The sequence below is a fragment of the Aquarana catesbeiana genome, linkage group LG01, assembly GCF_042186555.1.
Source record: "Aquarana catesbeiana isolate 2022-GZ linkage group LG01, ASM4218655v1, whole genome shotgun sequence".
In the NCBI taxonomy this organism is placed as follows: Eukaryota; Metazoa; Chordata; class Amphibia; order Anura; family Ranidae; genus Aquarana; species Aquarana catesbeiana.
In genome coordinates, this window is record NC_133324.1 from 633,186,299 (window position 1) to 633,204,006 (window position 17,708).

A 17,708-nucleotide genomic window follows, 5' to 3' on the forward strand; every position below is an offset into this window, starting at 1 on the left:
CCCAGCTTGCTTAGCGCTGTCATTCCAGTTACCTTCTATAGCAGTGGAGGTCAACTTTCTTGATATTGAGGGGCCTGAAATGCAGCCCTCAACATTGCCAAAGGGCTGCACATGCAATTCAATGAATATTCAGTGTCAGAGACAACAAGATATAATCAGGGACTACAGGCATGATGCAAGAGATGGTCAGAGACTGCGGACATGGCACAGGAGAAGGTCAGAGACTGAACAGGATACAAGAGATGATTAGAGACTATGAATATGCTGCAGTAGTCTGTCATAGACTGTAAACATGCTACAGGAGCCATTTTAGACTGTTCGGGAGACAATTTATAGACTGGAGACTGCTAGAAATCACTGCTATAACAGGGAAATGGGAAAACACAAATCAGTGTCTGCAGGGGCCCTGAGGGATGCCAAATAGTCGCAGGTTGGGCACCAGAGATCTATAGTATTCCCCCTTCACTCCTCTGTTGGCTGCTACATAAAGGGTTATGTGAGGGGTAGAGGAGCTGTGCCAGCACAGGCATCTATAAGACACTTCCAAAGAAACAGAAGAGTATGGCGTGCAAGGAAGGAGGGGCTGTGGTAGGGGATTGACTCCTTCTGCATTCATCAAAATTTTTAGTATGTTCACAGGCACATTGCAAGTCAATGAAAGTTATTAATGAAAAGGAAAAAAACACTGCAAGTAGCATTTACAATATGCTTTTACCTGCATGGTCTGGTGACAGGGTCTTGCCTCTTCTAAAAAGATCTCGAAGAAGAAAAGTGTCCCCTGTAGTCACATTTAAGTTTTTTAAAGTATTGTCTTGTTTATCTGCAGCTTCATTGGAACAAGAAGCTCTCCACTATTGCTTTGGGTGTAGAAAGGACCTGCAGTGAGCCTCTGTCATTCCTGACAGGTAAGGGATGTCTTGTGAGAGAAGAGAACAGACTTTCTTTTGCATGTAATCCAAAATGTAATTTTTCTTTTTAACTTCTTATTAAAGTAGAATTCCGGGGTGATACTAACTAAGATTAAAACTGCACCCACCCCTCTTATAACACCTATGCTCAGTGGCAAAACTAGACAATGTTTTACCCAAGGCAAGACTCAGTTTGGTGCCCCCCCCCCCTTCCCCGAAAGAGGACAGTGTCGGTAGTTTTTTATTTTTATTATTTAATTTCCATTCTGTAATTATTTTTTACAATTGTATTATTTTTTTTTTACAATATAATCATATTACATCAATGCTCTCCTTACATCAGAGTTCCCCCTTACAATACTGCCCTCCTTGCATCAGAGTCCCTCATAACATACACTCTTATAAATATATTTTAAAATGTATTAAAAACGTGGACGGTGTCAGTAGAGCAGTGGATGGTGTCAGTAGATTTTTTATTTTTATATTATATTTTACAAATTTTTTAAAATTACTTTTTATAATATCTATTTATCTTATAAAACAAAACTATCTAAACAGACCTTGCTGTTTTGCCTTTTTAGGTGGGGAAAGGGACTGAGGACAAAGATTCCCCAGTCCCTTTCTGGCTGCATTCACACCTGAGTGATATCACATGTGTGAGTCTTTTTCACAGCCTGGCCAACATGCAGGGAGCACCATCAGGCGTTCTAGAGACATAAATTACACATTAAAGTTGGCCATACACCATACAATTTTCTTATTCAATTTTCTTTAGATTTACCTTCAACTATGTAGTGCAAGGGCCTGCCTGATTGCATACACATTGAAAAGGTTTAGGTTTCACCTCATATTACATGGTTTTGGTAAATCTAAAGGAAAGTTGAACAGGAAAATTGAATAGTGTATGGCCAGCCTTAGTATCCTGGCTACCTATAAAATTTTTGAAGGCCCTGGAGCACCAGGACAATAGAAATGCCCACAAAATGACCCCATTTTGGAAAGTAAACACCCCAATGTATATTTCTGGAAGCATAATGAGTCTTTTGAACATGTCGTTTTTTTCCATAAGCTTTTGGAAAATGTGGAAAAAAATGAAAACGTGTGTGTTTGTTTTTTTTTTTTTTTTTACACAAAGTTGTCAATTTATAAGATATTTCTAACACCTAGCATGTACATAGCAAAAATAGCTACTCCTCCTTAGTATGGCGATACCACATGTCTGAGACTTTTACACAGCCTATCCACATAGAGAGGCCCAACATCCAAGTAGCACCGTCAGGCGTTCTAAATGCATAAAATTACACATTTCATTTCCTGAGTACCTGTCCTGTTTGAAGGACTGATTGATGATCACGCACAGATGTGCGCCAGATGATCACGCGCAGATGTGTGCCAGATGTTTACTGGGACAGATGTGTGACGGGTGTTGGTGTTTTTCACTGTTTGGGGACACTAGCCGGGTGATCAGTGTGTAAAAAGCTGTAAAAAACAGCTAATACACACTGATTCCCTGCTCGCAGATCCGCTAACCTTCTCCTCACTGACTCTGATCGCCTGGCAATGGCTCTCTGTTTACTACATGACAGCTGTGATTGGACACAGCCGTTATGTGATCAGGAGAGCCAATCATAGAGCCCTCCTGCCAAGCAACATTGCCCTGCATCTGGGTGGCACGGGCACATCGGTATCATGCCACTGTGCGGCCACATGATCCCGCTTCCTGTGACTTCCCCTCAGGCTGTTTACATCACATGATGGCTGTGATTGGACACAGCCATCATGTGATCAAGAGGGCAAATAGCAGAGCCCTCCTGCCGATCCGAGATGCGGCATGTCCAGGGGACATGCGTGCATCGGGATCGCGCCACTGCGCAATCCCTCTCCTTCTGAAGGATGTTCAGGAACGTCCACACCGTTTATGCAGTGGGAAGTGGTTAATGTCTAAACTGCTGGTAACAAAAGTGAGTACACCCCTAAGTGAAAATGTCCTAATTGGGCCCAATTAGCCATTTTCCCTCCCCGGTATCATGTGATTCATTAGCGTTACAAGGTCTCAGGTGTGAATAGGGAGCAGGTGTGTTAAATTTGGTGTTATCGCTCTTTCATATTGGTCACTGGAAGTTCAACATGCCACCTCATGGCAAAGAACTCTCTGAGGATCTGAAAAAAAGATTTGTTGCTTGACATAAAGATGGCCTAGGCCAGGGATATGCAACTAGCGGACCTCCAGCTGTTGCAAAACTACAAGTCCCATCATGCCTCTGCCTCTGGGTGTCATGCTTGTGGCTGTCAGTTTTGCTATGCCTAATGGGACTTGTAGTTCTGCAACAGCTGGAGGTCCGCTAATTGCATATCCCTGGCCTAGGCTATAAGAAGATTGCCAAGACCCTGAAACTGAGCTGCAGCATGGTGGCCAAGACCATACAGCGGTTTAACAGGATAGGTTCCACTCAGAACAGGCCTCACCATGGTCGACCAGATATGTTGAGTGCACGTGTTCAGAGTCATATTCAGAGGTTGTCTTTGGGAAACAGACGTGCCAGCATTGCTGCAGAGGTTTAAGGGGTGAGGGGTCAGCCTGTCAGTGCTCAGACCATACGCCGCACACTGCATCAAATTGGTCTGCATGGCTGTCTTCCCAGAAGGAAGCCTCTTCTAAAGGTGATGCACAAGAAAGCCCGCAAACAGTTTGCTGAAGACAGGCAGACTCAGGACATGGATTACTGGAACCATGCCATGTGGTCTGATGAGTCCACGATAAACTTTTTTTGGTTCCGATGGTGTCAAGCGTGTGTGGTGGCAACCAGGTGAGGAATACAAAGACAAAGTGTGTCTTGCCTATAATCAAGTATGGTGGTGGGAGTGTCATGGTCTGGGGCTGCATGAGTGCTGTCAGCACTAGGGAGCTACAGTTCATTGAGGGAACCATGAATGCCAAAATGTACTGTGACTTACTGAAGCAGAGCATGATCCCCTCCTTTCGGAGACTGGGCCACATGGCAGTATTTAATTCAATGGCTAAAGAAGCTGAAGATAAAGGTGTTGGACTGGCCAAGCATATCTCCAGCATCTGTGGGGCATCCTCAAATGGTAAGTGGAGGAGCGCAAGGTCTCTAATAAGGCTGCAACTAACGATTATTGAAAAAACACCAATGGTGGGGCACTATTCCTCCCCAGGAACACCAATGATGGGGCACTATTCCCCCCCCCCCCGGAACACCAATGATGGGGCACAATTTCCCCCCCCCCCCCCCCAGGAACACCAATGAAGATGGGGCACTATTCCCCCCCCAGGAACACCAATGATGGGGCACTATTCCCCCCCCCCCCCAAGAACATCAATGAATAGGGCACCATTCCCCCCCCCCCCCCCCCCAGGAACAGCAATGATGGGGCACTATTTCTCCCCCAGGAACACCAATGATGGGGGCACTATTCCTCCCCCAGGAACAGCAATGATAGGGGCACTATTCCCCCCCCCCCCAGGAACAGCAATGATGGGGGCACTATTCCCCCCCCCCCCCAGGAACAGCAATGATGGGGGCACTATTCCCCCCCCCCAGGAACACCAATGATGGGGCACTATTCCCCCCCGGAACACCAACTATGGGGCACTATTCCCCCCAGGAACACCAATGATGGGGCACTATACCGCCCCCCCGGAACACCAATGACGGGGCACTATTTCCCCCCCAGGAACACCAATGATGCCCCCCCCAGGAACACCAATGATGGGGCACTATTTCCCCCCCCCAGGAACACCAATGATGGGGCACTATTCCCCCCCCCCCCCCCCGGAACAACAATGATTGGGGACTATTCCCCCCGCCCCCAGGAACACCAATGATGGGGTACTATTCCCCCCCCCCCCCCCCCGGGAGCACCAATGATGGGGCACTATCCCCCCCAGGAGAACCAATAATGGGGCACTATCCCCCCGGAACACCAATGATGGGGCACTATTCACCCCCCTCCAGGAACACCAATGATGGGGCACTATTCCCCCCCCTCCCCCCCCCCCCGAGAATCAATGATGGGGCACTATTCTCCTCTCTCTCTCTCTTCCCTCGAGGCAGTAGAGTGGGCGGGGCTGACACCAGCAGAGAGGAGAGGAGAGAGGCGGACGTGCCCGGTCACATGAGCGCAGCTATGAGAAAGGTATACAGCGGTGCGGGCTTGTACACGGGATTGTAGCAGGAAGAACACTCGGACAGAGGCGGGACTGACAGGCAAAGAGGAAGGTGCGTGTCGTTAGTACACCAACTAATCGCGTAGCAACTAATCGATAATGAAAATCGTTGACAATGATTTTCATTATCGGTTATTATTGATTAGACGTTTCAGATATAAAAATTATAAAGGGTCCCCAGATATGCCATAATGTGCTAGTACATATTAGCACATTATAAAGACTTCCCTGCCAAAGAAACACTTCAGCGCTGCTGCATAATCGATCCAGTGGGCCCCAGACGCATCCATATTCACACAGTCTTCCTTCAGGATTCTGTGCCTTTCGTGTTTAATCATCTAGAATAACTTGAAAGCTAATGGACCTGTTGGAAGACATAATTGATAAAATACAGTGCCTTGAAAAACTATTCATACCCCCTTGAAATTTTCCACATTTTGTCATGTTACAACAAAAAAACGTAAATGTATTTTATTGGGATTTTATGTGATAGACCAATACAAAGTGGCACATAACTGTGAAGTGGAAGGAAAATGATAAATGGTTTTCAACATTTTTAAAAAATAAATAACTTCAGTTTACGGGGGGGGGGGGGGGGGGGTTGGGGGGGGGTCAGAACCAGGCAGGATTAGCCAGGTATTTCAGGTGATACAGGGGGCTAAATCACACAACACAAGCACTGTGCTGTATAACATGCTTTAAAGGAATAGGATCCTCTTCCTTCCTTTCTTCCTTCCTTTTTTTTTCTTGGGGTTACAAACACTTTAAGCGTCTGTTTATTGCTAGTATCCTTATATGATGAATGATCTTCAGATATATCACTAAAGATTTCCTTTGCTTGGGCTTAGTACTACCAGGGTCTTGGTGTTCATGGCCTATTCTGTACACCCCTGTTGGGAAGGGAAAGACTTCCTCCTCATTGGTTACCCCCAAGGCCAAGAGATACTGTACATCATTACCGAGCCAATGGCTGCAAATGCTGATCTGTGTTTTCAGGCAGGATGAAGTCCCCTTGTCAGAATACAATAGAAAAGTGGGTGAAATCCCTACATCAACATCGCTTATGTTGCAGGGGCTGAATAAATACCAGTAATAATTTTAAAAAACAGTGTTTGTTTACCTTACTTAAGGAAGTAATACTTGCACAGTCCATAGCAGTAAAGTTTCTTTGTGTTTTTTGTTTTTTTTATGAGGCTGGGTTGCTGGCAGAGTTTAAAAAAAAAAGAAAAATTATATACTGCGAGTTCAACCTAGAATACAGAAGATAAAAAATACACTGCAGGGTCCATACATAAAAAAAAAAAATGACAGATAATGAGAATCACACCAAGCCTACAAAACAAGAGAAGTATTTCTGTGCCCATACATGCAGAATACAAAAAGGTGGGGGAACACTTCACCTTCTCCTCAGGCCCTAATGAAGGGAGATGATTTTTATGGCCCTGGAATGTGTTGGCTTTACCTTGTACTGTTTCTCTGATACCAGAGTGAAGTTGTGTATAGAGGGGAGGAGATTATAGTTCCCTGTAAGCAGAATAGCCAACTCCGTGCCCCACCTCTGGTTGGTCAGCTGACAACTGAGGCTCCCTCAGCACAATATGCCTGTTTACACCGTGCTCCAGCGTTGACATCTCTTGGTTAAGTCTCACCACCGAACAGGTCCAAGGGTGTGGCCCCACCTGGCGCCAGCCAGGCCCACCCCCTCAATCCTGTTGCTCATCAGCTGCTAGCACATCTCACCAAAGCCGGCCTACCCCCTCAATCACGTTAATTTATTATCTATTATTATTCTGTGCTCCAAAATACATTAAAATGGTTCTAAAACCTTTTACTTACCTAAGCCCTTATTTGATCCAGCTCTGTGCTTGTCAATGGCTCCCACTGCTGTCGATCAAAGCCAGGGGCAGAGCTGAGTCCTGCTGTCTTATCGATGGACGTAGCAGTGGGGCTCAGGAGCAAGCACACACAAGTGGACACGAGTGCACTCGATAGAGAGGAGGGCCCAGGAGCGTTGGCGGGACCCCCAAGAAAAGGAGGTTTGCGGCTGCTTTGTACAATTCCCTTGTATGTTCCAAGTATAGACATGTTTGTGTGTTTTTTTTTTTTATTATTATTTTACCTATACAATCTCTTTAAGTCAATCAACATGAGCAAATTGTCAATAAAGCTAAACAATTTCCTTGAAATAAAATACAACGTGCAAAAAATTAGTGCTTAATGTCCTATAAATAAAGTGCAAATGTGCAAAAAAATTAAGTCTGTGTCTTTTGTTGTTCAAATAAATATTGTGCAAATATATCATTAAAAGTGCCATAGATTTAAACTGAATATCTTCAAATAAAAGTTCTTCAGACAATCAATATACTAATTGCACTCCCCTTCACCAATATTCAAGTGATCCACATGATAAAGTGGCAAGCGCTCATTCCCCTATAGGCTAGAATGACTTGCCAAAAATGAAGGACCTTTTGATTAGAAAAGGGTCTAGAAGTGCTTAATGTAGGTATGTGATCTGTTATAAGCCTTCAAATAGTTGTAAAGGCTAAAGATAAAAAAAAACCCTTAGTGTGCAGCCCACCCTAATACTTACCTGAACTCTATTCAGCGATGTGAATGAGAATGGAGGTTTGGAGAAAAAACTCTTTCATGAATTAAAAGAAAAAAAAAAAAAAAAAACACTAAAGTTAGCCTGATTTTTTTTTTTTTTTTTTACGTCGAGTAAATTGATACCTAAAATTGCACACACTTGTGGAATGGCGCCCAACTTCAGTACTTAAAAATCTCCAGAGCCGACACTTACATTTTTTTTACAGGTTATATGTTTAGAGTTACAGAGGAGGCCTAGTGCTAGAATTATTGCTCTCGCTCTAACGTTCGTGGCGTATGTAGCCTGTGTGTATCTGGCTCTGATACTAGGGGTGCAACGGAGCAAAAAACTCACGGTTCAGATCGTTCCTCAGATCAGGAGTCACGGTTCAGATCATTTTCGGATCAACAAAAAAAAATGTCCCCCAGTGTAATATCCACGTCATCTCCCCCCAGTGTAATATCCACGTCATCTCCCCCCACTGTAATATCCACGTCATCTCCCCCACTGTAATATCCAAAATCTCCCCCACTGTAATATCCACGTCATCTCCCCACTGTAATATATCCACAATCTCCCCCACTGTAATATATCCACAATCTCCCACACTGTAATATATCCACATCCCCCCACTGTAATATATCCAGTCCACATGTCCCCCACTGTAATATATCCAGTCCACATGTCCCCCACTGTAATATAGCCACATATCCCCACTGTTATATCCAAAATCTCCCCCACTGCAGTGCTGTAATATCCACAGACTCCCCACTGTATACATTATGAGATGAGTATTAGTAAGACTAGTGCTGTTAGTCTTACCTTACAGTTAAGAATAGAAGTCGCCAAGCCAGCCGCCGGACCCACGAGTTGAGGGAGGGGTGATGACGTCAGCGCGCAGTTCAGCGCCGCCGGGTGTACCAAGATGGCTGCGGCTCTGGAGCTAGGCCGAAGCCGCGGCCTTTCCTAAGACCCGAGGCCGCGGAGCGTGAGTGTGCCGATCCAAACAGGTTGACCCGTTTGGATCACGGATCGGTGACGATCCGTTGCACCCCTATCTGATACTAGTCAGTGCCTCACCAGCCACTGACCCCACCACACGTCCCTGAATCACAGTGAGGAGGGAGTGGGGGCAGGGCTGAGCCACGCTCTGTGTGTCCCTTAGACGCACACAGGCAGCTCAGAAGCAAGCACACATGAATGCCCCCAGGGCCGCCACTCGCTATTGGGGGCACTCAGCAGGGGACGCTAGAAGAGGAGGATTGGGGCTGCTCTGTGCAAAACCATTGTAAATAAGTATAAAATGTTTGTTATTTAAAAAAAAAAAAATGAACCTTTTATAACCACTTTCAGTTCTTCTCCTCTACTTACCAACAGTATAAAGGGTATGCAGAATAAAATAATAAGAGGGTTCATCGCATAAAACTAAAGATTTAAAACTATTTTAAAAAATCTGCAAGTATGCACACTCACATTTTCGAATGCCTCCACAAAACTGGCACAAGTAACAAACTTAATCATGTACAAATAACTTTTTGTTTGTTTTGATGGTTTTTTGGTTCAGTAAAATGCACACAAGCTCCCTGGAGATCATAGCAGCAGCGTTCTTTGTACGCGATTACGTTTGTGCAACTTTGAGCTTGGCATTTGAAAATCGTGTCACGTGCTACAAAAATGCCCTCCAACGTGTTTCGAAGACACATCGGCAGTACAAAGCAATGTGGTAGACAAAAAGGGTGAGTATATATATCTGGGGAGAAGGAAGTGGGTCGTTAAAGCATAAGCCAAGTCATCAAAAAGAAATTAAGCCGGGCCCCACCACCTTCTCAGATCCCTATATATTAAAAATCAACTTTCAAATATTTTTTAAAACATTTTTTTTTTCAATTTGAAATGTTCATTCACCTGGCCATTTTGATCGTTTTTTTCCTACTTGTCCCTGCTGTATGGCCGGGGAGCAGCTCACAACCACAAGTCCCACAATTCCCTGCACCCCTAGCTGCAAGGTGTATCACGCTTTTCTTCCTTTGGGTGTGACAAGCACTTCTACTTATGCTATTGCCTTGTCTAAACAAAATGGTGCTAGCGAGGAGTTCTAATGTAGGTTGGTGGATATTTTTTTTTTTTACACCAGAATTTAGTGTCGCTTTAAAGAGGTTCGTCTGCCTGAGCAAGCTCCATTTAGCCCATGGCACAGTACTTCAGTGGACGCTACATTCACTTACGCAAACCCTGGCCGGCTTTAAAAGTAACACGTACTAGGAAAATACTACTTATTCACATCAGTCTATACCTTTAAAAGAGAAGTGTCCGCTTGAGTGCTTCCGTTAGTACACTGCTTCCTCCAGTCTGGACCTTCAGATATCAGATATTACAGCCACATATTGTAACCAAGAAACAGGAGAGACTAGCTCAGTTACAAACTGGAACATGGAATGTATATTTGAACAAACTCACACCAAATATATACCACAGGAGGACATTCCCCCCTCCTGATCATATTACCCTAACAATACAAACTGTAACCCGAAACATAATTACAACAACTTACATACTATAAACATTACCTAATTGGCCACATGGATGACTAGACTATTCGGCCCCTACAACAAGGAATACAAAAGGACACAATATCATAAGTATAAACACATCTCACAAGGGTTTGCTAGGAGAGACAAAAGGTGTTCCAATTAGCACAATTAACAATACAAACAGTGATCTCTGTAGGCAACAGACTATAGCAGGAGACCTCAGTAGGAGACTGTTCGACTCCTACATTAAAGAACATGAAACAGGCTAATGTGCCCAGCTCTTTCAATTAACATGTATAGTCCAGAATCAAACAAACCAGGAATAGTCTTTATATATTTCCTGGGAGATATTGTGGATAAATATTACTGTCCCATCTGAAGTAATCCAAACCACGTTTTCAGTGTCCATTAAAGCGGAGGTTCACACAAAAATGGAACCTCCGCTTTTCGGAACCCTCCCCCCTCCGGTGTTACATTTGGTACCTTTCAGAGGGGAAGAGGCTGCAGATACCTGTATAATACAGGTATTTGCACCCACTTCTGGGAATAGACTCTCGCGGGAGTCACGCCCCCCCCTGCTGTCTCGTGGGAAACACACAGGTCCCAGGAGATAGCGGGGACCAGTTAGGACGTGACTCGCGCATGCGCAGTAGGGAACCGGAAAGTGGAGCCGCAACTCTTTACTTCCTGATTCCCTTACAGAGGATGGCGGCAGCAGCCAAGAGCCAAGCGATTGATTGGCTTCGGCTGCCGACATCGCGGGCACCCTGGACAGGTAAGTGTCCATTTATTAAAAGTCAGCAGCTGCAGTATTTGTAGCTGCTTGCTTTTAATATTTTTTTTTTAGGTGGACCTCCTCTTTAAGTGGTGGTCCATCATTAGAGAATGATCTGCTCTCTCCCTGGGCCATAGTCAGTGGGTTAGAGGCTTGCTCCTAGTCCTCTCCAGAAGCCCCTATCTTGGTTAGGTCTTTCACAAGAGGTATGGCCAAAGATACTGTATCTTGATCACACTTCTTTTCCTGGTCACTGTAGTGCACTTACTTGACATCACAGAGCCACTCCAGGCTCTGGAAGGATCCCGACAGTAATGTCGGAATCCACCAAGATGCCTGATTGCCAGATGGCCTCTATATGCACTAATGAGAGCCTGAGCCCACTCCCCAGTGAGCTTAGTCACTGCTCTGCTTGGAGCAGACTGAGAACTGAACAATCAGCGGTCATGTGACCACTCAGTTATCAGGCTTAGGAGGCTGCTGTAGCATCACACTGATGCCGCAGCAGGGAGGCGAGTATAGATGTTTGGTTTTTTTGCTATTCCTACACTTCTCCTGTAAAGTGTTACTAAACCCACAACAGTAAAATCTGTCTGTATATGCAGCATAGCAGGCTTGTTATACTCACTGTGGAATTTAAGGGGTTAATCCTCTGCCTTGTGTAAAAAGGCTGTTTTATCCTGTATGCATAGATCCTCCCTTCCTATCCTGCACTGTCTATCTGGGGAAGGCCAGCTAACACAGGCAGAGTAGCTGACCTGCACATGCTCAGTTGTGTCTTTTATGCTGGAGTTTACAGTTACTTGTTCTCAGAGATAACCAGGTCACATGATATTGACATCACACATGTGGGCATGTATACAGGCTGCAGAGGAAATCTCCTCCTTTCTGAACTCTCAGCACTGGAGAAACTTTAGTTTATCATGTAACTGGTATACAGATCATCCAAAAAAGGTATATAGTGGCAATATTTTAGTAACACTTTAAAGGCTATGTTCACATTTAATAGAAAAAATAAATGCACATGATTTTGCAGGTAAAACAATGTGCATTCATTATTTTCTTACGTTTGATCCTGCAAAGCATTGCACCCACGATCAATGGATCACAGGTACAATGTCAAGCTCCAGCAGACTGATGACAACTGTCTGCCCATTTTCCGTATGCACCTTTAGTAACATGTAGCTAAAGCTGAACTTATCCTTGAGAGACCTTACAATCTAAAACCCTATCTCACATATATACAGTGGGGCAAAAAAGTATTTAGTCAGCAACCAATTGTGCAAGTTCTCCCACTTAAAAAGATGAGAGAGGCCTGTAATTGTCATCATAGGTATACCTCAACTATGAGAGACAAAATGTGGAAACAAATCCAGACAATCACATTGTCTGATTTGGAAATAATTTATTTGCAAATTATGGTGGAAAATAAGTATTTTGTCAATATCAAAAGTTCATCTCAATACATTGTTATATATCCTTTGTTGGCAATGACAGAGGTCAAACGTTTTCTGTAAGTCTTCACAAGGTTGTCACACACTGTTGCTGGTATGTTGGCCTATTCCTCCATGCAGATCTCTTCTAGAGCAGTGATGTTTTGGGGCTGTCGCTGGGCAACACGGACTTTCAACTCCCTCCAAAGGTTTTCTATGGAGTTGAGATCTGGAGACTGGCTAGGCCACTCCAGGACTTTGAAATGCTTCTTATGAAGCCACTCTTGTTGCCCGGGGGGTGTGTTTGGAATCATTGTCATGCTAAAAGACCCAGCCACATTTCATCTTCAATGCCCTTGCTGATGGGAGGAGTTTTGCACTCAAAATCTCACGATACATGGCCCCATTCATTCTTTCATATACACGGATCAGTCATCCTGTTCCCTTTACAGAGAAACAGCCCCAAAGCATGATGTTGGCACCCCCATGCTTCACAGTAGGTATGGTGTTCTTTGGTTGCAACTCAGCATTCTCTCTCCTCCAAACACGACTAGTTGTGTTTCTACCAAACAGTTCTACTTTGGTTTCATCTGACCATATGACATTCTCCCAATCCTCTTCTGGATCATCCAAATGCTCTCTAGCAAACATCAGACGGGCCCGGACATGTACTGGCTTAAGCAGGGGGACACGTCTGGCAGTGCAGGATCTGAGTCCCTGGCGGCGTAGTGTGTTACTGATGGTAGCCTTTGTTATGTTGGTCCCAGCTCTCTGCAGGTCATTCACTAGGTATATGTCTTCCATTTTCTAATTATTGCTCCCACAGTTGATTTCTTCACACCAAGCTGCTTGCCTATTGCAGATTCAGTCTTCCCAGCCTGGTTCAGGTCTACAATTTTGTTTCTGGTGTCCTTCGACAGCTCTTTTGTCTTCACCATAGTGGAGTTTGGAGTGTGACTGAGGTTGTGGACAGGTGTCTTTTATACTGATAGCAAGTTTAAACAGGTGCCATTAATACAGGTAATGAGTGGAGGACAGAGGAGAAGAAGATACAGGTCTGTGAGAGCCATAAATCTTGCTTGTTTGTAGGTGACCAAATACTTATTTTCCACCATAATTTACAAATAAATTCTTTCAAAAATCAGACAATGTGATTGTCTGAATTTGTTTCCACATTTTGTCTCTTATGGTATACATGAGGTATACCTATGATGACAATTACAGGCCTCTCTCATCTTTTTAAGTGGGAGAACTTGCACAGTTGGTGACTGACTAAATACTTTTTTGCCCCACTGTACATGCATGCACACACACTGACTCACAGGGTAGAGCCCCACCTGCCCACACAGACAGCGAGTGTGAGGTTGTAGAGCCACTGACAGTGGCTGCTGTGGAGGTGAAGGATTGTAGGCTGCCATCATGCTACTTAGGAGTGAGAAGATTACTGACATCATTACAGGGAGGACCGGCAGCAATTAAGGCGCTTTAAACCCTTTGTATATACACACACACACACATGGAAATCGCATGTGATTTGGACAGGAATCACACTACATACCTGTTCAAATCGATTCTTTGCAGTGCGATTTGCACCCATTCATTTTGTTTTGATGCAAATCGCACTGCAATGTCTCGGTATCGGGAGCATTTGGGCGAGTACCGATACTCGCTCAAATGCTTGGTATCAGCTCATCCCTAATAATAATACTTAATAAATATAGAATGGAATAAATAGACACTAACGCCGGATGTGACCCCTGGATCCCTGTGCCGATTCCTCTACCTCTCTGATGCCTCACAGATTGCCACTGAGTGACCGCCGCCTGCGACTACAGTACTGCCATTCACTGTCATTATCACTTACTGAGGATGGCAGCGGTGGCTGTGATTTGAATTCATCCACCTACATGCAGAAACAAAAACAAAAAGAAGTTCTCTCTCTGCTACCTCTTCCTGGGCCCCTAAGATGAAGTTATGGGGCCCGAGAAAATGTTATCTTTTTGTACTGGACAGGGTAGGAGCCGCGATGAAGCATTACAAACTGCATGCTTAATTAAACATAAAGATGCCAGGCCCCACTGTTATGCCCCAGCTCGTACATGAGATCCAGAGGTACCCCCTTAAACTGCATGCTTAATTAAACATAAAGATGCCAGGTAATATAAACTATGAAAGGGGGATTGGCGCTGTTCAATATTCAAATGATGATACCATATCTCACCACAAGGGAGTGTGTGTACAACTAATCTGGGTGAAAAAAACGTGAAAAGAGGCTGAAAAATTAGGTATTAGATACGTGTAATCCCATAAACATTAAATATCAAATGTGCAAATCACCCCAAAAAATATAATATAAGGAAATGATGGAAATTACCAAAAGTATGACTAAAAGCACTAGTGAACATAAAAACTGCTCATAATGAAAATAGAATGTAAAAATTGAGACAAAAAATATATTAAGAGCACCCTAAAAAACAATAAACAGTCCAAATGGTGTTATACAATTGTGTATATATGGGATCTGAAATGTGGCCATAAAAAACGTGAACCAATGATAAAAAAATACATATATAAAAAATATATGATAAAAAATGATTAGAAAAAATATTAAGTGATAGTAGTCCGTGTAACCAAAAACTTCAAGTGATAGTGGTCCGTGCAAGCAAAAACTTCAAAGGTGTAATGCATATATCCAAAAATTGTCCTATGTGTAAGAAAATCCTTGTGCGAAATTATGGTGTGTATCCAAGCGATTCCGGATACGTCTGCTGTGGTTGGTGTAAACCGTCCTATATGGAACCCCCACTTGTGCCCCCACTCACCGGAGCGCCCAACCCCTGCAGGGGTAATGGGCATATAAATGTAGATCAGGTGGCCGAGATTCCAAACGATCGATGTCCCCCTCACCGACTCCTTCCCATTTGTGTCACCGCTGTATTCCTAGGAGAAACCTCCCTGGTACACACACAGAAAGCAGCAGAAGCAGTGAACAGATTCCAGTTGCTGAAGTGGATGGCCAAATCAATCTTGGTAATGGCATGAAGCATCAGAGACCAACTGCAAATGCTCTTTACTTGATCCACAATTAATTCAACTGTCCTGGTAGGGCAATACCTCCATATGAATACCCTTGTATTGTATTTGGACTGTTTATTGTTTATTGTTTTTTAGGGTGCTCTTAATATATTTTTTATCTCAATTTTTACATTCTATTTTCATTATGAGCAGTTTTTATGTTCACTAGTGCTTTTAGTCATACTTTTGGTAATTTCCATAATTTCCTTATATTATATTTTTTGGGGTGATTTGCACATTTGATATTTAATGTTTATGGGATTACACGTATCTAATACCTAATATTTCAGCATCTTTTCACGTTTTTTTCACCCAGATTAGTTGTACACACACTCCCTTGTGGTGAGATATGGTATCATCATTTGAATATTGAACAGCGCCAATCCCCCTTTCATAGTTTATAGTACTTGGACTTCACCTAGGTGTTTTCCTCTTCTGGGGGGGCTGCAGTTCGTATTGGTGTCTGTCCTGAGCGCGGAATATTAGTATACAATAAAGATGCCAGGTCCCACTGTTATGCCCCAGCTGGTACATGAGATCCGGAGATACCCCCTTATCGGCAGCCATGGGTGCAGGGAGCGGCAGTAGATGGAGAGGCTGACAGAGTTCAGGGCGGTGGCGGCTATCCGAGTGCAGGTGGATCAGTAGGGTTTACTTACAGCTCTTGAACTTCTGAAAGGGTGGCTGGGGAGCAGAGAGCCGGCCGAGTGTTGCCTCTCTGGAAGGCATGAAGCAGGAGTCAGGGAAAGGAGCAAGAAGGTCCTGAAGCAGCTTGGACTAAGGTAGTTTCTTCCTAGTGTGCGCCTGCAAAGCACGTGATCAGTTGCTAGGACGCCAGCGGTCCTAGAAACAAACGCCTGGAAGAAGGGTTGAAGTGGACGGGGAGCAGGAGAGGCAGAGAGCGTAGGCATGCAGGAATGCTCCCTGGGTGCAGTGTGTCAGAGCAGGCATTGCATCCATTGAGAACACCCCCACTGCTGGAACTTGTTCTGGCAGTGGCCTCCGGGACTCCAGCCCAGATCCACGGGACCCTGGGACTTATCCCGTGGAATGCAGGACAGTTGGGAAGTTTGTTCTAAGTGTTTCAGCTTGATTGACAGCTGTCATCTATCAACCCACTTCCTATGAGCTTAGGCCACTGTTCCCTGCCTGTGACTGGACAGTGAAGGGGAAGCTGCACAGTGATTTGTGTTCATCTTTCTTATGCCTCATACACACGATCGGATTGTTGGCCAACAAAACCGTGGAATTTTGTCCGAAGGGTGTTGGCTCAAACTTGTCTTGCATACACACGGTCACACAAATGTTGGCCAACAATTACGAACGTAGTGACATACTAGACGTACTACGTGGCTTTTCAGCTCTTTAGCACCACCCTTTGGGCTCCTTCTGCTAATTTCGTGTTAGTAGAAGTTTGGTGAGTGTTGATTCACGTTTTTCTTTTCGCGTTTTTCATTTAGCGATTTTCAGTTCGCACTTTTCATTTCATGCTTTTCAGTTTGTTTCTGAACGGCCGTTCCTCAACCAGACATGTTGCGGAATCTGAGAAGATAACATTTTATTTATTATTGGTCTTGGAGTTATTGCTTTGACATTATTTTTTTGGTTGAATAATGATTTGATTTGGTATATTTTCTATATTTTTGGATGCATAGAATGCACTCTTTGGTTAAGTTCTATTGGCAGACAGCATGTCTAATTTTATTTGTTTTCTTTTTTTGATGCACAATAAAAAAAATTGTGGCGAATAATACTTGGCTTTGTGTTTTACTTCAAATGACAGTTTGGGAGTAGGCAGTTACATTTAAAAAAATACAATGTAAAATTAACAAGGGACACCAGAATAGTTGTATCTTTGATCTTAAAAACTACTGGATAATGGTGTTGTGGTAACTTGCCCAAATAAAAAAAAAACAAACATAATAATATTCTTGATATCACTAGAAAAAAAAAGCCTTTGAAAATTTGTTTGCAATAACTCCACCAGTATCACCAGCAAAGCAGCTTCATTATTTTCCCATTAAAGAAGGAGAGAATTGTGCGCTGCATTTGGAGATTTCATAATTTGCCACGTCATAAATGTTAATTCTCCATTACAAACGATAGTTTACAAGACCGACTGCTTCTGCTTCCGATCATGCGTGTTTGTACTTTAGACTTTTGTCTGACGGACTTGTGTACACATGATCGGAAAATCCGACAACACACAT

At 43.8% G+C, this 17,708-nt stretch overlaps 1 protein-coding gene across 1 annotated transcript in view; it reads left to right on the forward strand.

The window, feature by feature from the left end:
• COPS4 (COP9 signalosome subunit 4) overlaps window positions 1-17,708 on the forward strand; it is a 71,336-nt gene that overhangs the window by 4,279 nt on the left and 49,349 nt on the right. The window contains exon 2 of the mRNA XM_073601037.1: window positions 827-905. The gene's annotated coding sequence lies outside the window, so the exon portion shown is untranslated. The remainder of the gene's footprint in view (window positions 1-826; window positions 906-17,708) is intronic.